Raw genomic sequence first — 25,969 nt, 5'->3', positions numbered from 1 at the left:
TCTTGGAAATCAGCCCATTAGAAAGATAGAAACCATTTGCAAATGGCACGTCTCTCTCCAAGCTTGATTTTAAACAGCCGCAAGATAAGGAATGTTTGGATTCACGTGTTTTAGTTTGGGCCCACCTTTAGTTTTTGGGTTGCAAAACCAAAGCCAGGGGTAGTTCAGATCTAGGACCCATTCTATGTAAACCCCCAACACACTGAGGAGAGATGGGAAACGTAAATTATTCTGGTTTTGGATCTGGGTCCATTTTAGTGAAATCCAAGATAAATGGTCCCAGATTTGGCTAGTCACTGAATATGAGTAATAAATAGATGAAGAGACATGTGCACTAAACCTTTATATTCAAAGCAGTCTTTTTAAGTATTGAGCATTTTATACATGAAAAAAGAGGCAGTGAAACAATCTGAAACACTCTTCTAAATAGGGATTATATTTTGCTGTATTGTTTTGATGTTTTTCCCTGTATGCACAATTGAAAACACTCAGTTGTAATAAGTTATTGGTTTGTATAGTGCTTTGGGAAAGGCGGAAAGGGCAGGTTCAAAGACCAAGTGCAGATGGGTCTTTCCCTAGACAGCAGAGGTTCAATCTCAATGTACAGGTCACTGACCCTTTTATAAGATCTTTGAAGTGCTCTCTTGAAGAGTATTGACTGACCAAAGCGTTTTATTTCATACCAAGTTCAAATATAATGTCGTTATGAGTATAATGCACAAATCAATGAGACTGTTCGTTCAGATTATTTAGATAAAGCTGAGCATACACAACATATACCAAAATGTCCTTCTGTTAAAAATTGACAGATGAATAGATTAACTCACTATATTACCTCTTAGGCAAAGATTTTTCAGGAGGATTTACTACTAGACCAAAAGGTAAATACTTTAGTACTTAGTACCTTAGTAATACATGTGCTTCCCTCTGTTCCTGCCTAAGCCTGGCAGTGGGAGTGTCTTAAGGAAGTTCTTCTCATTTCCTTGGACAGCAACTTGGTGGCTAGGACAGTTATAGGGTACATAGTCTCTAATTACCTCTTCATACTACAGAGCTTATATTCTGTTATTTATTAGTAATAGTAGTATTGTGATAGAACCTAGGAGACCCATTCATGAACCAAGACCCCATTGTGCTAAGCACAGAATAAATACAGAACAGTCCCTGCCCCATAGACCTGTCATTATTCCTTTTCTCATCTCCACCTAAACAGTTAACTTGGTCTTCTCTACCTGTCCTTCAGCAGGTATTATTCCAATGCTCCTTAAGGGTATGTCTACACAGCATTTTGGACGGAGTAGGAGTGAGCCTCCCAGTCGAGGTTGACAGATTTGGGCCAGCAGAGCTTGTGCTAGCACTCTAAAAATAGCTGTATAGACAGCACTTTGAAGTTGGAGCTCAGGCTCTGAAGCCTAGGGAGAGGAGTGGCTCGTTCCCATTTGGTCCAAAATGCTGTGTAGACGTACCCTTAGAGGCAGTAGAGGTCAATAGACTCACATTACATCTCATACCCATGAAGCTCAGAGTTTTGCTAGAATACCACAAGGTTGCTCCTAAATCCATGAAGTCTACTAAATATCACAGACACTTATTAACAGAGCCAAAAAACTGGCTCTTTAGAAATTACTATTTGTGTCATTTCTTAAACACACTTGCCGCAGATTAAGCTTCTTTTTTATTTTCTTTTGTCTCCATTTCAACAGGCTGCATCTCCAAAAAGAGACGACATCTCTTCTGAGTGTACAGCTGTAAGAAGGGTCAGGGTCAGAGTTTTCCTTTGATAAGCTCATTATGTATATTCAGGGGGGAAAATAAAGGGTTTTAAAAGATGGATTTTAGAAGAATAAGTTCCTACAATCTAGCACAAGGTCAAGTGTACTTTCAATGCCAAGAAGTTGTAAAAATCTCACATTTTTGGCAGGAACGCCTTACTAATGAAACAGAAACCACCATATTGTTACATACTTCAATATTTTTGCAATGTTTTAATGGACCTTATTTGGGGGAATGGGACTGGTTCATTGGGTTGGGATTTTCTGAAACTCAGACTAAGTAATACCTTTGTCATTATACTGAAAATAAAAAAAAGAGAAGCAAAGTTACTGTAATGTTGATTAAGAATTGATACATATACAAGAGTGGGATACGGAAGGGTGATATTTGCTGTCTATGGCCACCACAGACAGTCAGAGGAGTGGTAGGGTGGGCTAAGCTTCAGGTTTGAAACACTGAGACTGCTTATAGTTATATTTTTAAACTTCCAGAAGGATCAGCTCTACCCTTTATCTTTCCAAAGCTGATTATTGGAATGTCATGCAACCTCTTGTAGCCCAAATCATCCTCCTTCATCTCCATGGGGAATTGGTCAAACCCTTTGTGGATCCCACCCCAGAGGTGAGGAAAGGGAGACACCAAGACAGCTTTCTCTGTGGCATCATTCCCATTTCCTCTCATAGGCTGGGGAGTCTGCAAATGGGGAGGCAATTGAAGGGCTGAAGAAGAAGGGGACACACACCAGCCCCTAACCAACCCCACAAGGATTCCTTCTGTGTTGTGGAGCCTCCACCATCTCGATCGGATTTGTCCAGAGAGGGGCACTAGCAGCATAGCTCCTATAGAAACATGAGAACAGCAAACCCTGAAAGTGGTGTGAATTTTGAAAGCTATAGCCACTCCTTGATGGATAAATGCATTGAATGAAGTTGGACAGGATAATTCTCATATCCCTACGCAGGTTTTCCCCCACATCCGTTATCATAGACCCTATATATACAGATCTTTCACATGAGACTCATATGCTGAAGTATCCATGGGACTGCAGATGAGTTAACAACGGATGCTGACTCACAGTTCATGAGTGGTCATTTTGACAATTCTTTGTGAAAGATCAGTTCAAGCACACAATTTCATGCCCTTACTAGGCACAGTCAATTAAATTAGCAGAAAATTCAGTACAAAGACCAGCAAACTTAATTTAAAAAACCTTAGCAGATTCAAGGGGTCCATATCTATCACTGTTAGTATATTATTGCATCACTAATTCAGAGACTCATGAGTACAAGGACAAAAATCTTAATACTGATAACAAGCTTATTGACCCAAAGACAAGCTTGAAGTAGTTACCAAAGAATTATATGCCATGAAACTAAATGAGAGACTAAAGAAGAGAAGAAATGCTTATGACCAGAAAGCTCCCATTGCTAGTGGGAGAGAATATTACATTTCAAAGAGAAAATGGCTGGCAATTGTCAAGGTAACAGCTATTCCATTGACACCTAGGTCATATGGCATAACCACCCCCAGGGTCAGTTCTACAAGACCAGAACACAGCTAAACAAAACTAAGAATGCTGGTTTTCTGCTCCTTGAGGATTTCCAGAATACTACTGACAGTGCTTTTGTGCTGACAGATGTCACATGTGCCCACACAGTCACTGCCAATGAAGGGTACAAGGAGCAACAAACACAGGTTCTAGGTGGCAGATCTACCTCCACAGCCTAAATGGCCATTACAGAAGGAACCGTTTAGAGAATCAGTGCCTGGACAACCAGAAAGCCACTTAGAGATAGCAGTTATTAACAGATCTGTGCAAACCACCAATTTTGGGGTTTGGTAGCCAAACCAAATTAAACAAATATACATTTCAGATTGACTCAATTTTTGTTTTAATTTTTCTTCTATTTAGGTCAGACAAAACATTTTGTTCAACTCAAAATGAAATGTTTTGTTTGGGTTGAGAATTGAATTTTTATTTTTATTTTTTAAAAATTGAAGAAAATTGAAAAACAAAAGTCATTTTGAATGAAAAAATCAAAATGTTTTGTTTCAAAAAATGTCAAAACAAAATGTTTCAATTTTTCCAGAAGTTTGTTTATTTTTAACCAAAACAATTTGGTTAACTCAACACAAATTCACAAAATGTTTCAATCAACCCAAGTCTGCATTTTTTGGCAAAAAATAAATTATCTAAACAATTTCACCAAGTCCTAATTTTTATCCGTCAGTAAGAAGCAGAACAATTTCCTCAATGGTCCTGGGGTTCAGATTGTTTTCTCTGAGCTCCATCCTAGATATGTGTATATGTGTGTAATTTATTATTATTGTGTGCTTGTTGTTGTTTGTTTTGGTTCATATTATGTTTATTTGCATTTGATTTTCCAAAAAGGGCAAGTTGTCACAGTAGCCTCTGCAGTCAGTGGTTATGGAACCCCCTACAGATGAAAATAATATTAAACGTTTATAAATCTGGTCCATGTCACATGACTGTGGTTAGGAAATAAATGCTTGTCATTACCAACTTATACTTGTGTCACAATATAGTGTGCTGATTGGCTGTCATGCTCCACCCCAGAGGTAGATGCATATTTGTAGTGTCTTGTGTGTAATTGTAAATAGCTTTGGCATACTATATGATAAAAGAAACTGTAAAAGTATATGTTTTGTTTTGTTTTGTTTGTGTGGGGTTTTTTTCTGAACACAGAAACAAAAAGATAGGTACTCTGGATAGATCCTAGTTGCTAGCCACTCTATGTAAATTCCAGCTTTTTGTAGGAAACGAGGTGTCTTTCCATTCTCAACCAGAATTTGATTTGTGGGCTCAGCTGCATACTCACATAAACCTCTATCACAACTGCCAGCACAAATCAGTGTACTGTATATCTTGAATGTTCATTTTTGAATCATACAGAACAAGATTGGCGGGTACATTGCACAGTGCCAGTGTAATTAGTCTTTTTTAATGAAATGGACCCTAGATATATTCCACTGTGGAGCTTCAATAATAGAATTTAAGTGAAAGTAATTTCAAAGTGCAACAGTAGTTTACATATTAGTTATTGTATAAAGAAAAAAAATGCTCCGCTGTTCTAGGTTAAATGCAATTAACATCCAGGCCTTCTGTTAGACTCTTGGGAAGGAATGATTAGTTTGGCAGGTTATTTCTCAGATTTTGATAACACACACACAAATTTTAAATGTATGCCATTGCTGAAAAATATTATAGCACTCTCCAGATTCAAGACTCCAAAGAAGCTTAACTATAACATACATGTAAATCAAAAATATTTACCAATTAACTATTACTTAGAAGCTCAATTATCAGTTGAAATGTTGCCTGTAAAATATTGTGTACAAATAACATTGTGAATCAGAGCAGGTGTCAGGTCTCTACCATTTAGCAGTCATGTAAGATGTGTGGGAAGAGTTTTCTGTTTGGCTTCAGTGAAGAAAAAAGGCCTAATAAGGAAATGAATACTGTGTCAGTTACAGACAGATTTATTCACAAACCTTCCGTTTTTATACAGGTGTCTCCACATCCAATAAAAACATAGTTTTATTAGAAAAGCAGAGGGTATTTTTTATTACAAAATTGTTGGAAAGTTGTTTAAAATGTACCAAGAGAGTTTTAATTTTGTTTCAACACAAATGTTTTCTTTTTTCGTTCATTAATCAGTACATTTATTTTAAACATATCAGAAAAGGAAGTGAGAAGGTTTAAGTTACTATGCCAGGATATGAGCATTTTGCCCCCAAATTCTACAGATTAATTCCACAGATTTTAATTGTTTACTTAGGATTAAAATGTTACAATTTCAGGTTTTAAAAACGAAAAGAAAAAAGATTTGCGTGGAACCTTTCCCCCCCCCCCATGACTTGAAAGGATGGTTTAGATGTACTTAAATCTAGCTCCAGAATTGTAACATCACCATAGCACGGTGGTGGAATTTAAGTCAAACTCAAATATGCATAATTTGGCCTGCTCTTTATTTGTTTTCATCATGTACATCACTTTGATTGTCTGACATATGCATCTATATTTCCCCATAGATGTATGTGTCTTGTTTACATGACACAGAATTCTACCTTTCAGAAGTTGACATGGGTAGTGGCCTGAACTCAAGCCCATTGCAGTAAGTGCAAAGACTGCCGTTGACCTTAGTGGGCTTTGGATCAGACCTCTAGTGACAGATTGATATTGAGGATAAATTCTCCTGCCACTATTCGTTTAGTTGTATTGATATTATTTTGCTTCTGTACATATTACTTGCACTATATTCCACCACGCAGTACAGTCATGAAGGCTTGGTGACAACATTTAACAACTCAATGGAAAATTATCATTCTTAGTACGAGTGTGGACTTGACCAACACAGCAATATGAGGCAGGGCACCATTCACCAAGGATAGTGGTGACAGTGAAGAGACAGAATGTATACAGGGCACCAAAAGTATTATTATTGGAATCATCTTAGTGCCCAAGAAAAATCATAGATTGGGAACCCTGAAAATTTAAGTCTGTATTTGTTCACAGAATAGCTAACCCAGCAGTGGCACTATAGATCCCTCCATCTCTCCCTCCCTTCTGCCCCACCAATTTGCACTACCCTATTTTGGAAAGATCTCCTGTAGTTGTTTCCATATCTATTTAGTTCTGGGTCTTTCCACTTGAGACATTTATGACCTTAATATGTGTGTATACTAGGAACTGTCACTGCTAACTTATTTTACAGAAGCTACTGAATGTCAGTGAGATAGTACAGACCTTCAGTCACTACTGATCTGGGCTGGATTCATACAGTTGACCTAGAATCTAAAATCGCCTTATGCCATTACAAGTCTCATGAGCCATTCAATCTCTACAGGAAGTACAATTTTGGGTTTGTTTATTTTTATATTATGAATATGTTTTGCCACAAGATATTATGTTTGTATTATATATTTCCAGTACCACTAATGTTAATATAAATGTGTTTAAAATCATTTTTACTTAAGTTTTACTGGGTGTTCTTGTATAATTGATGGGGAATTTATTATTAAATCTTTTATTTGACTGATTACTTAATCATTCCCACATGGTTATTGAAGACAATCTTACATATAATTAATTTCACTAATAGAGACTCCCCATGTTTTTCTTCCTAGACCAGTGTCTGCATGGTTATCATGTAATTTAAGGCTGTCCTGGGGCAGCTTTAAATTATGCACATATTTGTATTAATTATATAGGGCTGGATTCTTCTATCCTTACATAGAGTAAGTAGCACCTTACTCTGGGAGTTGTTCCACTGAAATCAATGGGACTACTAGCATAATAAGGTGCTAGTCAGTGTGAGGAAAGATGGAGGGAAATGGCCATTAATTTGGAGAGAGGAAGAATGTAACTTGATCACTTCTTCCACTTTCACATACCGCAGGCCTCTTTAGGCATCTCATCCCTCCCTTTTCTTTTCTCCTATTTATCTAACCAGTATGGTTTAGATGGTACACCTTAGTATTTTAGGGGAAGAATTATAACTGTACAGAACTGAAATGAGAGTTATGCTATGTACCATTCTTCATTCTATATGAAAAGCAAAGATATAGGGCATATAGTAAGCAACCAAAGACTATGGCCCATGTGTGCAAATGTGATAAGGAACAAATTATGTTCAGTGCCATGAGAATCACATAGGTATCAATCAGCTGGCATGCCAAATCCTTGACAGAATGGTAAGTAATGCACCTGATGCCAGTTATTGACTCCCAATGAAATACTGATTGTGCATATTGCATATTTTCTTCCAGGCTGAACCTCAAAGGCATTTCAAATAATAGCAAACTACTTACACCTGAGAGGGAAAATGGAAAGAACATGCAAGATACAAAACCCCAATGAGTTAACATGAAGAAGTCCCACAAGCGTGAGTAATTCACATGATGACAGCAGGAGCAGCAGCAGCAACAAGATCTGCAAAACTTCACGTCTCTTTTAAAATCATGATACCAGGGCCTTCCCCAGACATGGCTATCTCCCATCCACTGTGCCTTCCCTATCCCTTCTACCCACACCCAAGACGCACAGAAAAGATAATGCAGCTTCTATGGGAAACATGCTCATGGTTGGAGAGCAGATAACATGTGCCCACCATCACCATTCTTACCCTTGGCTTTCCCAATGCTGTCCTCAACCTGCCCATCTCTTTTCTCTCTCCTAGTATGGGATCTGCAGAGGATCCTTCATGGGCTCAGAGGAGGAGGGTGTCAATGCCATGGTGGTAACCAGTTCTCATTCCATGCAGACAGAGGGTAAGATCTTTTGTGAAGAGGGATCCCTCCCTATGCAGATCTAAGAATGATTTTACATGTATATACATTTATTTGTTTCATTCTGGAAATCATATTTAATTGTTGCCCCTGGTTTTGCTCAGAGAAGTTAATTCTATTTTGAAATCTGCCTAATCTATTTTTATTTTCTCTTCAATCAGGCCTACCTACAGCTTATTTTACCTTCATGAATAGGCCTACTGAAGTTCCCTTCTTTTGGTTTAATTTTCATATATCCCCTCTAAAGAATTTAACCTCACCCACTTCCAGAGCACATATTAAATGATCCAACCCTTGAGCAACCAGTGACAGTTTTAAAGATTTATATCACTGCATTCTTTATTAGTGCCTGGATTTGTTTCTTTTCTTAAAACCATGATGAATTAAGAATCTAGAAAAAAGAAAAAAAAGATCCTACAGACCTGCAAACCTATGATCAATAATTCCATCCATCTCTCTCCTTCCCACTTCTCTGATTTGCTCTTATTAATAGACATATTTATATATTATTGGGATGAAATGAAACCAAAACTCCAAATCCTGAACACCATTGTGCTCAAAATCCAATCTCAAATCTACATTTTCCAGCTCAAGTCTATTTTTGGCACATGTAAATTATATAGGTCACAATCCTCAATCCTGCAAAGATTTAAACATGTGTTTCACACTACACACTGTGAGCATTCCCATTGTAATTTAAATCAGTGGGACTACCCCAGTGCATAAAGTTAAGGATCTGCTTAAGTCTATGCAGAATCCAGGCTATAATGAGGAATTTTTAAGTCAATTTCTTTTGGGGGGACTGGGTGAGATATAAGCTACACACAAAAGGAAGGCCAGGCTAAAGCCCATTTAAAATTCGGGCCCTTAGTATTTTACACTTAAAAGGTGCTCTCGAGCAGCTCTCAATTCTGCATGAACATTTCTGAAAATAACAATTTAGTGGGCCAAATTCTGCTCAGTTGCTCTTAGTATTACTAGAAAAGGGCTACATTTTAGCCCCTGATCCTACAAAGAGATCTATATGGGTGGTTCTTAGTCTAATTAAAGCTAAATAGAATTGCATATTGTAACTTGAAGCCCAGTCCAGTATTATTCTGTATATTCAAGACACCAATTAACTTAACTAGAGTTTCAGCTGGGCAAGGAAGTTTTGCAAGGCAAGTCTCTGAAAGTCCATCTTGTACCGGGGTATTCAATAAAACCCTAGAGGGATTCAACAGTGTCTTTAATGCCCACTTCTTTAATTTGTGCAATAACAAGAATATCTCCCCACACACTCACTATTTTAATTCCAACTCATCGCCAACATATAATTCATTGGGAACCATTTTAAATTATTATTATTCAATGGCTTGTAAACTTGTATACTTTCCTGTTGAGTAGTTGGTTATTTTCAATCTGTTTTAATTAAAACAAAGCCCACCACTATAAGTAGGTTTGAAAATAATCTGCAAAGAACAGAAAGAAATTCCTACTTTAACACTATCTATAAGTGGATCTGTTGCCATATAGACAGAGATATAGGTTGCCGAAGAAAAATATAATAGCACTGCAGATACTTTACAGTACCAAAACCTAGCTCCAGGCTACACATCCCCAGATAAAAGACGGCAGCTTCATTGAAGAAACAAGAAATTTGTCAAGGCAGTCCTTTGAAGCATGCAGAGATATGCTCCACCAAGAAAGGGTTAAAGGCAAATTGAGCTGCTTTATCTAAGAATGGTTGCCACAGACTATGACACCTGATTTCAGAGTGCTTGCCTATGGTCAGTTGCATCTTGTAATGCCATTAGGATGTGAGATTCAAATGCAGAATTAGCTGTTGCCTACGCAGAATTATGTTAAACATGGCCCAGACTGAAAATCAATATTCTGCTTAAGTAACTGGCCCTCCAGTAATTTAATGAAGCTAAATTGCATTACACGGAGGTAAGGTGGTGGGGGACCATTTTGTCTCAAACCTTCCATTATACAGTGGCTGTACAGCTGTATGCCTAAAGAGAAATTAAACACATATACCCATTTCTTCTTGAAGTTAGAACAGTGTTTTTTACACTGGATTACTTGTCTGCTTCCTTAATTTGAAACTACAATAAATTTCCAGCCCCACAATTAGGAGTGAACCACAGCCTCATAATAAGGGAGAAAAAAATGCTTATAGAGTATTAAAGCATTTTTTTATTTCACAAGAAAAAAAATGAAAAAGACATTAAATGTTAGATCTGTATTAAAAATGTAATTCTAAAGGGTTTAAATCTATGACATGTCGACACTGAATTAATTAAATTCATGATCTGATCAAGGACTGAAAAGCTACCTTGGAGCTATCTCTTAAAAATGCTATGTATGTACATGTCAAAATAGGAATTAAAAAAAAGCAAGCCTTTGATTTATTGGCAATTCATGCATGCATTATTGTGCTTTTTTCCTTTTAGTAGGAGGAAAGTCAAAGTTTTATAAAGCACCTGAAAGCTTCGCCATACACCTCTCTATTAAAGAGAACTTTCTTACATGAGATGATTGTAGTGAAACTCCAAACCATCCACTAAGAATACTCTCATTATGACATCCATGACTATATAACTTGTGTTAAAACTGATTGACAAGAACAAAGAGAGTACAATTACATTATGCAGTACTTGCACTGTACCCTCTTTTATTTATTATTCAACTACAAAACTTCAACTGGAAGAAACACTTCAGAGTTTTGTGTCGAGAAGACAGAATTAAATTGACAATAATTCTGTGCTGTGTGGTATGAAGTTATGCTGATTAGAGGTTATTTCCCCCTAAATCATTTGTCGCATTGCCTTATATAAAGGTAGCACAGATTTCAACCATGAGTGGCTGTAGTGGTATCTTTGGGGAAATGCAGGCAGTAGAGTATGTATTGTCTAAAAGAAAAAGCACAGTGATTTGCATGCTCAATCACTATTTTTCCTGCTTGTCATAGTCTCTTAATTTTTCTGACTGTTCGAATTTTCTTTTACTGTTTTAAGGCAGTTAAAACTCATGTGCTTTACCAATGCAAAATATAAAATTTAATCAAAACCACTTAAAAACAAATGGCTGTTACAATCTCTATTTAGCATATTAAAACAATATCACAATTTCAAAGTAGATATGCAAATGGATATGAAATTTTGGATAGATGCAAAACGCAGAACAATATATATTAAAAGTGGCAATAATGCTCAAATGCTGGATTAGGGTTGTCTTTATCTACAAACTATTGCAACTGAACAAGCAACAGAAACGATCATTTAGGGCTTCTTTTTGCAACTGACTTAGAATACTCCTTTACAGCCACACTTAACCACTGTTCAGCAGGGGCTCCCCCCACCCCAGACCGGAAAAAAATAAATCAGTGGAATTTCTGAAGGGCATCCTGGTATGCTACTCTGCCCTAAACTCACATTTTAATACCAGATGCCATTGTAAGACAGGAGAGTCAATCAAAAATATTTATTAGGTTATTAAAGTGAAATTCTCTGTCAGTGATGCTGCTAGACCAAGTTTTACAGAGAACTGCAAAATCCCACAAACCATAAGATAGGAGTTCAATAGCATCTACCGCACCTTCCCCCTAATTTTTAAAGGCAATAGCAAGTATCACAGATATCTGAATAATCAGAAGATTATCTAATAGAATATTCATCTCTGTCTTTTCTTAACTTGCAGGCTTATTCCCACGCAATATTCTTTCAAAGGAAAGGAACAATGTGATGCGACAGGTACATGATACAACCATTAGCTGATATTTTCAACACAGGTACCAACAATGAAATAGTTAAAATATTATCATTAATATTTGAAATTACCACCATATTCAGATCTGTTCTCAGTGATGTTGTTTCTACTCAGAGCAAGGTTTAACCACGGTTTCTGAAATGGTACTGAACATGTTTCAGTTCTATCACCCGTTCAGCTGCACCCATTGCAGAGAACCATTGTCCACAGCTGGTAAATTTCCTCGTGTGGACAAGGTTGAAAAGACAGTAGAGCACCAGTATGCACTCTGAGAACTAGGAAGCCATTTTCATAACCAGAAGATCTAGACATGTCATTTAAAAAGAAAATGAAAGATTAAAATCTGGAGCAAATAGTATGTTGCCCAAAAAATCTGCAGGGAGACCCTAAAGCCTCAGCATTTGTCGATTCCCACAGATTTCTATTGTCCCTGATAATAATGCTGAACAGCCAGCGGAGTCATTTCCAGCCTGTATGTTTTGGGAAGTGTCATTTGTGTACAATTAATGTGCCTGATGCTGCTCTCATTGAAGTAAACTGCATAATTCCCGTTGACTTTAGTCAGGGGAGCACAGCCTGAGAGCAGTATTATTCTGAACCACAGACAGTACGTTTATTATTCACACATCTAAAATATTATGAGGCTGATCCTGTAAACCCTTACTTGCATTAATAGGAACTATTTGCGTGAGTAACGGTTTGCAAGATCGAGCCAAGTGATAGCAAAATGACTAATGTGTTGTTGAAGAGTCTATGTCCTCTAATTCTGTTCTCACTGAACACACAGTATAAGCAAAATATTCAGAGCTGAACTTGAGAATTCTTGCACACTTGACTAATATCATATTCTACTGTGGGGAAAAGAGTGAACACTTTCCATGTTTCCTGGTGCTATTATTCTTAAATCTGCATCATCATCATCCTTATCTGACGCAGGTGAAAGGTACTCTAATGTAATGAGTAAACTCAGGAGGAGGAGGAGGAGACAACACAACTGTTTCTTACACTGTGTTGTCTAAGCAAACTTAACATGAGCAATGATTCATAGCTATTTCGTACTCCTCAATATGGTACTGGTAAGTGGGTTTACCACCAGATACCAGATCCATATTTTGCCTCTCTCTTTACTCCAAATATTTTTAACCCTTTATTTTTTGTGAATGACAATTTACATGCCTGATTACATGTCCACAATGTAAAGACCTTGTTTGAAGTGAACAACTGCAATCAGAAATCTTGAAACATTCACTCTGACTCAGGGCCGGCTCCAGGCACCAGACGAGAAAGCATGTGCCTGGGGTGGCACATTGTAAGGGGCGGCATTCCAGCCAATCTTGGGGCGGCACATTCCGGCCGCCCTGCCGTGTTTTTTTTTCGCTTTGGCAGCCCCCCTGGACTTCCGGCCGGCTCCCCGCGCTCTGCTCCCAGCCCAGCCCTGCAGGGGCACGGACCCCGCCCGGGGGGCAGGAACTAGCAATCCCCGCCGCTCAGTATGCCTCCGGGCTCCCTGGGATGCGCCACTCCCCGCCGCCTGCACTGGCCTCCAATCCCCCGCCGCTCTGTGCCTGGCCTGGCCGAGCCGCCTTTAAAGGACTGGCCAAGCCAGCACTTCCTGCAGCTCCCAGGGGCTCCGCCTGCCTGGCCGGGAGAGACACCCCAAGGCGGAAGGGGGGAACCCCTCTTGCCCGGCTGTGAGTGAGCTGCAGCACCTAGCTGCCCACGAGCGGAGGGAGCAGGCGGGCGCCGCCCTTCACCCCCCTGCGAGCCGCCTTGGCCACCCTCCACGCGCTCCCTGCAGCTGCCGTTTTGTTGTTTGTTTGTTTTTGCTTCAGCGGTCCGGCACCCTTTTTTTTTTGGCTTGGGGCGGCAAAAAAGCTAGAGCCGGCCCTGCTCTGACTTCTGAGGCATAGTTGTTCTCTGCAAAGCTCAATTTGTGGATTATACTTGCCACTAGGTACTGTAGGATTTTTTTAAAACCGGTTAAATGTAACTTTGCAAACATATTCAACAAGGGAAACAAGTTATATGTTTTATAATGCAAATTCCTTTTGAGCAATATATTCCGCAATTTATTCCTCAAGATGAATCTTTATGTTAAATGTTAGTAATTTCCGAATTTTCATTAAAAATTCTGACTAAAAGAGAAATAGATTTTCTGAAATACCTTGACTGATTAGTTTAGCTTATTCCTTCTGATCATATTTACATTTAATGTTTTGATGATGTTAAATTCTACAAATGAGAACAGATTTAAGTGTTCCTTTCAACACTCCCTGCTTTTTCTTTCTGATTTCTCTTGCTGATGGTGTGTTGTCAATGCTGAATGCTGGAATTGTTATTGAGCAAGCACAGCTGGATGAATTAAAGTCTCTCCAGTAACTCAAACCAGAAATGACTTCATCTCTAAACTTTCCATGTAGCACAGGTCAGATCTCGGAGTATGGACAAAAATAATGGGGTTACCAGAGAAATAAAAATAGTCAAAAGATAGAATACAGTTTACAATCACTTTGTGCATCTGTAATCGCATCCCTATGTACAAGCAATAAACTCATTGGAGAATGGAGATGTTTGATAAGTAATTGATTATAAGTTCAAGTTGTGTGTGTGTGTGTGTGTGTGTGTGTGTGTGTGTGTGTGTGTGAGAGAGAGAGAGAGAGAGAGAGAGAGAGAGAGAGAGAGAGAGAGAGAGATCTAGTTAAAATGATCTGTCCTATACAATTAAATACATATAGTAGAGAAGGCCAAATATTTCACAAATTGTGAAATTATTTTTTTTTTTTCAAAATTCATCAAATAATTTAAGGCAAAATGTAAAACATGATTTTCTTCATTCCTCCAGGTCTGTTCACAAATATTGAGGTAATTCAATGATAGCAGCTAAGGTCCATTTTAAGAAAAGATTTAACAAACAAGAAATAATTTATAAAGTAAACACAGTATTGGAGCTGCTGTAATCAAGCCTGCTGTTTTGTGAGTGACTGACAGGAGGAAGTGTGATGTTGTAGAATGACATGCAGACTGTGTGGGAACTTTAAACGTCCTGCCAAAACTTAACCCTTTACATCACACCTCTCTTTTCAGTGTTATAATCAGATGGCTGAACAAATTCCAATACAATCTGAGAATTTGTTATTTAGCCACCACTCATAGAAAGGCCATTGCATCCCAGGGGAGCACTGGGGACAGTCTGCCTGAGAGAGGTAAAATGCCTCAGAGGAACCCAGTTTTGCTGGGGGTGAAAGAGCAAAACGTGCACCACCCCTATAAGGAGTATAGTACTCTCTCCCTTCCTTCTCACCAGTCAAGTCTGCTTACTGATAGGGTGGCCAAGTCATGGCTTTACCTACTTCCCATCCCTTCCCAGGTGAGTTATTCTAGTAGTGAGAGCATCTCAGTAGCAGACTCTGCTCCCTTGACCACAGAGGCTCTAATTCCAACTGGCTGTTACAGGAACCACATGGGGAAAAGGAGGAGAGCAGAAGGAGGTTCTGAGTCAGTATTTTTGGATGTTTCATCAGTCTTCTTGAGCTACTGTAGAGCAACAAAACGTCTGTAGCATTTCTAAGTCTGTATCATTACTTGATCTACTTCAGATTGTGTAAAACAGGATCATTCCATGGATTGTTTTGTTCTTTTGGTGCATCTGCTGCTTACTTCACTCTTCCCCATATAGCTGCTCATTTTCTCTCTCAATCACATTCTCAGGTACTGTTGCAGATGTTTAGGATTCCTCTGTAAAATATTTCCACATTTTCTGATCACTGAATAAATATATCACTGTAGCTTGTTATGGCCGGTGACTATTGTGCCAATTTCTTATAGAGTCTTTGCTTTAATGTGCATTGTACCTCTGTAATAATTTTTCAATCTGCTTTGACTTGTCTAATCTCTTGACTATATCTCCTAACTAAGTATATGTAGAAGTTTGTTCTATACAAGTTCTACTGGCAATTTTCCACATTAGAGCAGTGTTTCTCCATGGATAAGTCATGCCTAATATGGCTCTTCCATGACATCAGACTTTTTTTCAAAAACAATTTCTCTGAGGTATGGTACCCACATTCTGCTAATCTATTTGCATGTGCATAACTACAGCTAGATGGCTCGTGCTGAAATTAATACATTTTAGCAAAATCCAGGATTTTCTTGAATTTTAGTCAATTTTTGTTACTACAGGTCTCAAAATGCCATGTCATGTAAACATGGCCTTAATGTACCTGATCACAGGGTAAGCTGTGGTTCCTAATTACAGTTTCTTCTGAAAAGCTGCTAAAATATTTCATTATGGTCAGGTAGCCAGCAAACAAATCAATTCTGAATTGCAGCTTGTTCATGCAGTATCAGAGGCTCTTTCCTTTGTTCATCTCTGTACTTCAGGTAAGTTACTATGTCTTCAATGTACATTTTCACTTCTTGAAACCTTTTATCTGCAACATTGTGAGGTGAAATTAAATGCTTGTGGTGAAGAACATTCCAAAAGACAAACCGAAGAAACAGGAGCTGCCAAACTGTGTATTGGAAGTGCAAATCTTGAAGCTTCCCTGTCTCCATAAGAATCTGCCAAAACCTTGCTGATGTATCTAATATGCTGAAGGATTTGGCTTCTGCAGTCTCAGCAAATATTTTAGTACTTGTGAGCAAGTGGAATGACCCCTTTTAATATTTTTGTTCAATTCCTTGACATCCATGAGCCTGCCCCGTAAGCTGTTGGCTCATCTGGTCTACAAGCGATGCCATGCCATGTTTTGCAGAAACTTCTAGTCTCCGCCCCCCCTTCCTCCCCAAGGCTTGTGGAACATTCCAGGTATAATGTATAACAGTTTCTGCATCCTCCCAAAATGGTATATTGGAATGTCACTAGGAGACATCCTTCTCCCATGAGCATATCTTCCTATCATGCAGTTAGCTCATTCACATCTGATTCAGGCTGCTGCCAAAACTATCATTCTGAGTTTCCATGGCACATATTGATTGGCCCACTGGATCAACTATGCAAAGAGCTTCCTGCAAACTTCCCAACCCCCGTACATGCCTATATAAGAGCTGATGACAATGATTCTCAGACCTTTTCATTACTTCTTCAAAACTCTTTCCCCCTTCCTCCTCCTGATCATCAGTTTGAAATGCATTGCATATGTCCTGCACATCATGCCCCATCAAAAACAGTACATTTTTTTTGCTTATCTCCCATTTTACAAGCCCCTGATTTTTTCATATACAGTTCAAATTCTATTTGAACCTTTCCCAGAACTCCTCAGCATTCCCCAATAATTTTAAGGCTGACTGGGGATTTACATGTTGCAGTCACACAAGCTCCACATCAGCCATTTATATTTTGCCTTTCCTTTTCCTGTAGTCAACATCACTTTCATCAAACATTTGCACTCTTCTCTTGGATTTGTCAGCATTCTGAGCCTTCCACTTGTCACATGATGTAGTATTTTTCAGTGATGATTGAGGCCGATTTTAGGATAACTTAGTTAACTAGCAACAAAGCATTTATAGAGTAACACAGTAGTAATGCCAATGGAAAGTAGTCTTGGTGTATACTCTGAAACTGGTGTGTGTAAGTAAAAGGCAGATTCTCCAGAAAAACTGTGATACTGTGGAGCAGAGGTGAAAGTAAGCCGGTATGGTCTGGTATGGCGTACCGGCAAGAACCGGTATGCCGTACCGGACTGGCTTCCCCAGGCCAGTGATTTAAAGGGCCTGGGGCTCCCGGCAGTGGCTGGAGCCCTGCGATAGTGGTGGCGGGGTTCTGGCAGTGATTTAAAGGGCCAGGGGCTCCTGGCACCGCTACCGCAGCGGAGCCCCTGGCCCTTTATATTACTGCTGGAGCCCTGCCAGCCGCTGCAGGGAGCCCCGGGCCCTTTAAATTGCCACTGGAGCCCCACTGCCAGAGCCCCAGGGTAGCAGTGGTAGCCGGTGGCTCCAGCAGTGATGTAAAGGAGCCCGGGCCCTTTAAATCGCCCCCAAGACCCGGGGCTCCCAGCCGCCTCTGCAGCTGGTAGCTCCGGTGGTGATTTAAAGGGCCCGGGGCTACCAGCCGCCACTACCGCAGCCAGAGCCCTGGGCCTTTTAAATCTTAATTTAAAGGGCCCAGGGATTTAAAGGACCGCCTCTTCCGGTTAAGGCCATGCCCCTTCTGGTTGAGGCCCCGTTCCCCTGCTCAATTCTCCAGCGTACCAGTAAGTCCTTTAAGTTACTTTCACCCCTGCTCCAGAGTGACCTGAAGGATGTGAAGCAATTTTAAACTTCCTGCTAAAGCTTAACCTTTTTTAGCATAAATATGGTTTAACTGAAATTCACTTATGAATTTCAATAACTACAGTATTTGTGAATAATTATTTGCATTATTCACCATGCCCTGGGTAAATGTAAGATATTTGATGGACATACTTTGTCTGGCTAACACAGACATATATTACATTTTGATACAGAAAATTTCAGATTACACTGATGATCGATTTAGAGCTGATTCTCTCCCCCCCCCCCCCCCGCAATATTTTGTTCTTGTTCTTCAGCAGGGTTTTTGTTATGTATAACAAAATATTCTGCTATGTTACAGGCAAAAGAAATTGGTAAGAGATCCACAGATAAGAAGTTGTCCAGGAGTTTTAAAGTGTTGTGATTTGTCTTGCAGAGCTGAAGCCATTACTTCATTCAAACTGATTGCATGTGTGGTTCAACTGAGGCATATTCCCAGGATAGCTCTTTGCAAGTTGGAAAACTGAAGGAGGAGACTTATCCTTGTAAAAAGGCAAAAGGACTTCCCAACTACTTACCTAATATCTTATGTATCAATAAATGTCATGCAATCAAAATCCAAGTTCATGAATAAAATGTCTCTGATCATTCGGAAGCAGTGTTTCATATTGATATTTTTAAAAATGAAATAAAATGTATTAGACAAGTACATTTTGGAAAGATCTAATAAATTAAAAGAAACAGTATTTTCCAAGTTCATTCAAAATTTGCAATTTGCTTTACTTTCAAATTATTATTTTCATACCTTCAATTCATTTCAGCTACTAAAAGGCAACACGATACATGTTTCTATTTTACAAACAGCAAGAAATGGAATATAATATATAGCCCCTTCCTTAAAGAAGCTTCAAAACTGTATCCTTAGCAAAAATAAAACAAGCACCCTGTCCCCCTGAAACACACCCAAAATACTCTTTGTAACCGTCCAAATGTGTTCATTACTTACATCAATTCTGATCCAAAGTCCTTCCAGTGATTTCACTGGGATTTGGATCAGGCTCCTAAGCAACTGCATAATTGTATTATCTTAACTCTAATCCAGTTTACAGCCCTTCCTTGCATTCCCCATGTCCTCCATTTGTTCTTGTTTTAACTTGGGACTTAAACTGGCAAACATGTATTACTGACTATAGGGCTAACCAGGATGAGTACTTTCATTCAATTCAATGAGTCACCCCAAGCTAATAAGCAATGTGCCAGGTAGGAAATATTTGCAGGATTGGACTCCTTAGAGCTTGGGCTCCATCTGTGTTTTGTAAGGAAACATTCATACCTATAGAATTATACAAGTTAAAAAATAAGAACATAATATAGCGTGGTTGACAATTTCTGCCACAGCCCTACAAATTTATATCTTTTAACATATCAATTCTTTAATCACAGACACAATGTGACTGATTTGGGTTATTTACAACAGTTTCATACACTGAAAGTTAAAATTAATTTACTTTTCATGGAGTAATTGCTTTAAAAAAAAGTCACTCACTACATTAAGGGCCCAATCCTGTATTCCTTGTGCATCCCAAACTCTCAGTTAGTGGGAGTTTTAGATATGAAAGGTTTGTGAGATCAGATTCTATGCAGATATCTTGGCATTTCCACTTTCAAACTTTATTTTCAAGGCACTATGATTTAGTTGTAAAGTTTTCTCTCGTCTGAAACTTGGCAAAAAAAATCAAAACTTCTGAGCCTGGGAGAAGAGATCAATTTATATACAGATGTAAAGAAAATTTTCAAAAGGAAAATCATGGAGTATGATAACTTTTGCACTCTATATCTGAAACTGACTTTTTTAAACTAATGTTTTGTGAACTGCAAGTAAAATTCATCCCTCGTATAAACCTAACCAGTTTCAACAGAGTTTACAGTTACAGGGAGGAATTTGACCCAATAGTCTATTATTTGATATATTTACACAAATATTATAAATGAGTGAGTTATACCATTTAGAAAGGTATCCATTATACATTTAGCGGTACATCTTTTCTCAAGAGGCATTTCATTTGTATTTCTAGCATATAGCCATGCATCTGTACAGCAATCAGAAGCTATGGCCTATATGCAGTGTTGTTCTAGGTGTGTCAGTCCCAAGATATTAGTACCTCACCCACCTGTCTCTCTCTCTCTTATTGGATCAACTTACACAGAGCTCTTCTTCAAGTCTGGGAAACTTACTCAGGGTGTTATAACTAAATACAAGATGGAACAGATTGTTTAGCATAAGTAGTTAACACATATTTCAAGGGACCATTCAAGCTATGACCTGTCATTTCAATAAAACATGTAAAAGCATCCCTAAGCATCTACTGACATGTCATGTATACATGTTGTAAGAGTGTCTAGGTCAGCACTGACAAGCTAAACCTTAATAGTTCCAAAATAGTCACTATGGTTTACTGTATTAGTAATCCATAAAAATAGCTAAATACAATGGTTCTGTGAGTTTATTCTGTCCTTACCTCACCCCAATATGCCTAGGTAAAGGAGAGCTCTCCAAACAGTGGGTGATCCTCCCAGAGATGTAATATGTGCTGAAATACTTAGGCACGACAGGATAAATTAAGAACAGAGCTTTAGTCTAATCCTCGAGTTTCCTTCTGTGGATTTTAAGAGACCTCACTATTGATATTTTACTTGTAGTTTTGGGGAGGTTTTAAATTTTATCAAACTGCCACTGTTGTGGATGTACAAAGCAGTGGAGAGGGGGAAGAGAGGTGGTCTAGACCAACTCTAAAAGTGTTCCATTTTTTGAATTAGAATAAAAACAAGATGTAATGTCTGCTGTCCTGATTTGGGGCCTGATCCTTCATTCTTTATTCAGGCAAAACTTCCAGTTTTCAGTACATCATTAGACCCTTTGTTTTTAAATGTTAATAGACAACAAGTTATATTAATAATTAATGCTATTTGCACTGATTTATTCCTACAGTTTGTAGAAACTCAAAGCACTTTGCACACATCAATTAAGCAAGCCTCAATACTTCTGTGAGAGCCAAATTATGATACCTATTTTAAGATTCAAATTCCCAAAAGCTACAAGAATGTCAGTGGTAGAACTTGGAATAAATGCCTGTCTCACATCTCCTTTTCTAACCAATAAACCACTTCCCATTCTCCCAGCCTCTCCACAGTGAACCTGCTCCACATGATTTGCTATGGAAAACAGGGGAAATGCTGCACATGGAGTGCTTTCCAGATTGAGCACCAAAATCTGTAATTTTCTGCATTACTCTAGGTCCAATCCTTGTTCATATTAAAGTCAATGGCAAAATTATCTGACTTAATCCGGAGCAGGAGCAGCTCCTTGTGCTGTGTGTAGGCCCCGGTTCTGCAAACACTTACGCAGATGTGTAATTTTCCTCATGTGAGTAGTCCCCTGGAAGCCAATAGAAATTTGTCACTGACTTCATTTGAACTTAAGCAGTTACAGGTTTGGTCCTTAGATCCTACAGAATATGTGGCAAAATAAACTTATACAAGTTCCATAGAAAAGTTGCACAAAGGCTCAGTACAGTTGTTTCCCTACACTTCATGAATTATGTGTAATGAGGAATAATCATAGAAACTCACCATCACAATGCACACAGGCTGCTGCAGAGGGACAAAACAGAATCAAGTGACATGTCATGTCATGATTTGGAGCAGAGGGAAATGATCCCATAGTTGGGACCTCCTTCCAGATGATCTCACACAGACACACACTTAAAAAAAATCAAATCCATATTTTAAAATCTATATTTATTCCCCATTTTAAACACTATTTTTTTTAAATAAATCCCTGAGTTGGTTGGTGTAGCTGGGCAGATCTGGAGATGGAGGAAGACAATGTCATCAGTCCTCATTTATCCTGCAAAGAGAGCCAGAACCCCTTGTAAATACATTCTCATTCCTTTCCCCCCTTCCCCCCCAGGCAGTGACATTCTATCACACACAGGAGAATACATAGCCATTCAATTGCTCTCTATCCACACCATCTCTTTTCAAGCCCTACTTCACTTTCTTGTCTTTCATGCATACTCCACAGATTTCCTTGCTGAAGAACCCAACTATGTTAACTGCCTCAGTAGGAAACACACATCTCATCCACACAACATAGGCCATATAACTAAGTAGAAGTCAAAGGACACCTGAGATCACTCACATTTCCTGGAGGCCATTTATTTTTCTCCCCAGAAGAAAGAATAACTGACTATCTTGTGTATGCAGGCATTATAGGCAGTCCCAAGTGAGGACTGTATCAATTGGCCAACTTATTCAATACAACCCCTTCTGTAGGGTTTGCCAGACGCCAGGAGCAGTGCACAGCTGCCAGAGGGCTAAGCACAAGGATAGCAGAGTGGGTGGGATGGGAAGTGGCTCTCAGGGGAAAAAGAGAGGGAAGGAACTAGAAACAACCACTTAACATCTATTTAGAGCCTGGGAGCATTTGTGAAAGCCATCCCATTACTGTTGAAAAGATGCAAATTTGGTGAAATAATCAGCTGTATGGCTTCAGGCTGTTTCTCAAGTACCCTGATTCTTTACAGTAGTGAAGGTATTAGTGTAAGACACACAGCATGGCCAAGTTCATGTTGCTTAAAGGTAGCCCCTAACCAAACTCCACCAAGTGCTATAAAGGAAGATTTGTTATCCCAGAAAGCATTGACAGTTCATCCAATAAAGCCCAAAAAACAGAATCCTTGAGGCTTGTTACAGGGGTGCAAAAAAGCACAGCTCACAGGCATCTATGCAGAAAACATTAGTTGTTTGCGAATGTTCAGTACCCCTTTTTGTCACCAAGTTTGTCAATTCACTGCTGAATATAAGTCAGTTAAGGCAATAGCATTGCTTCAAGTTTTACATCAAATATCCCTTCATATGTTTAGGGACCCACTTATCTACAAATGAAGTATATAAGCTAAACTGAATCATACACAGTTTGCTTTGTATTTAGTGCACTTGAACAACTGAGGAGTAGCACTACTCTAAAATCATGTCTTGCTTTAGAAAAAAAGCTGAATGTGTGACTTAAAGCAAGGTGATAATCCATTTCATGTCCCCAGCTACCACCCCACCCCTCCCACTCTTTGTTCCAATAGTTTATCAAAATAAATACAGTTAAACACAGCTATAGATTTAACATAGAAAAATCATGCTTGTAAACTACACTATTACTAGTAGTTTTTAAATAACCAGCTTAAAATGCTATAGCATATAAACTAAATATTTGATCCATTAGTGAGTATAAATTATACTTTTAGAATATGAATCTCCGGATTCAAAAATAACTCAGTTTAATTCTAGCCATCCATAAAGTCTTTTTCCACAAAAAAATATTTAAAATAAGTGTCGTGGAAAACAAAAATGGATACTATATCCATGCTGCTACTCAATTTTCATACTATATGTATAGTATCGTGGAAAATAAAGGAAGTTATCTTGGATTTTTAAATATTAATTGTTTTCATGTACATCATGAAAAAATAGTTAAAGTTGGTTTATAACAGTAGGGAAATAAACTTAAGACACTAGAGAGAACGTGTGTCCATGTGTGCAACAGAGTTTGTACTATGATATGCATATCTATGTATTATGTATTCAGTTTTCTTGCATTTTTCTCAGTGGACAGATGTGCTGTAGTTTTCAGAATACTTTAGAAAAACACTTCAAATTGTATTACTTGTCCATACAGATAACATAAGCAGCATAAAATTAGCAAGGAGAGCTTTCATCACATAATACCTTTTTGATTCCTCCCCTCCAATCCCCCCCTCATATTTTCTGTAACATGTAAGATGCTGTTATGACAAGTATTCTAGTAGTTCAGTCTTTCATTTATAATTTAACCACAACCTATATAACCTAATTAGAAAAATGTGAAGCATGATTAGTACAACAATCAAATACAGTGTAGCTTCTTGAACAACTCAAAGAACAACACAAAAGAAAAGGAAAAGAAAGGGGGGGTAAAAACCATTGCAGGCATATCTGAAAATATGTGGTATTTCTTTAATACTTCATTTTAAACTACCTAATTGTGTTTTTAAGCTTCGGTTCCTGTAATTTTGCAAGACGAGGCATTCCAGTGAGAAAACATATGGTAAGGGATTTTTAAACCACATAGCTAGAGTGCATCATAGACTTATCTGCTGCTTTAGTGTCACAAAAATCCACCACTGAATTTATCCACTCACCCATTAAAGAAAGAAAAGAATTAAAGAAAAAGGAGTTTAAAAATCCCCTAATGCAAAAAAAAAAAAAAAACTCAAAAAAAACAAAAAACAAACAAACAAACAAACAAAAAAACACTATTGAAAAGTGACATCAGGTTAAACCACAGTCTAGGTAGATCCTCAAGACTTCTCATAGAAAGAACAAGTAGCAATTAGCTATCTCAAGTCCACTAATTATTTTAGAATACTGCATAGTAAATATTGTATTCAGTGGTCCAGAAACCATTAATAAAAACAACTTGTGCTGCAGACTTGGCTAAAATGAGTTTTAATGACTCTCCTAACTCATACTCGAGCAAACTTAAATTATGACCCCTTTTACAGCTATTTTAAGCATGTACATTCACTGCATGGTCTTTATTTGTTAAGAGGCAATATGAAGTGTACTTCAGTTTGGCACATATTAAAAGACAATTGGCTTGCAAGGATATATTTTGCAGGAGGGAAACTGAATCAGCACTTTGTACAGTACTTTCAGTGGGGATATAAAGTTGTAATAGTGACAAACTGACATTTACATGTCAAATGTAGAAAGGCATGCCAAGTATTTTGAACAGATTCCAAAATGACAATATTTCATCCTATGTAACCCTATGTGCACTTGCTATGAAAATAAGGCATTTAAAGTTGAGATACAGAGCAGTGTAGGATATTTTTCCCATTAGAGTCAGACTCTAATTGTTAGCATTTATCAGAAAGTGTTTCCTGCACCATACCACTATGTAACAGGTAGACATACACTAATACTAAATTGCTATGGAAATGCAGATTACATCCACATGAAGAAAGACAACCTCATGAATAATGTAACTGCAATAAATAGCAAAAGAACGTCACAGTGATTTGGCACGAATACAAAGTATTACTAATTCTATGGGACGCAGTTAACAGAAACTTTTAAGTATTAGAGACTAAATCTTGAATCCCTCAGCAAATGCTGCAGTAAGTAGTACATCAAATTATATAAATCATATAGCTGTAGAAGCACATGGAATTTTAGAATATGTATAATAAACCGTGGTCCCTGCCTCAAAGAGCTTGTAGTCATTTATTTATATGTATTATATACATGCAATGTCCTCTGGAGAAGTGCTCATTCACATGTATTGCAAAAATGGTCAGCGTCACTACTTAGAAAGTTGCACAGATTTAGATCTCCTCCTCATTGTGCTCCATTTGTGTCTACGTTAACCTGGAATTGTTCTTTTTTGGTAATAATCTTCCTTGTAAAAGGCAAACCCTTAACCCTTTATCCTTAAAGGATTCCCACAAGGTTGTGTGCTTTTTTCCCAGTTGGAATTTCTAAGTGTAAGGAGTGAGAAAAGTGCAAGGTGTTAATCTTGATAATTAGTGCACAAAACCAATTAGAGGTCTAAAAACCTTAAGGCACAGAAAGTGATTTTTTGTTTATTTGCTTACCTTATTAAGTTAAATATCTGTCCGAATTAATCACTAATGAATGTGAAGAAGGCTCAATAGCACTAGCTTAATGAACAGCAGTGTCAAATGCATTTTACAGGGCACCAAATCACTGGGTATTGTAAGCCAAGTTGCTATTCAAAATTACTTTTCTGCCCAATTTTCTGTTTGTAAAGCAGTAAATTATTTACATTTATTGTGCTTATTTAAGTACTTAAATGACTGTGAATGGA

The sequence above is a fragment of the Chrysemys picta genome, chromosome 7 (assembly GCF_011386835.1).
Source record: "Chrysemys picta bellii isolate R12L10 chromosome 7, ASM1138683v2, whole genome shotgun sequence".
NCBI classification, from domain to species: domain Eukaryota; kingdom Metazoa; phylum Chordata; order Testudines; family Emydidae; genus Chrysemys; species Chrysemys picta.
The sequence above is the reverse complement of the archived record's forward strand: the minus strand, read 5'-3'. Positions refer to the sequence as shown.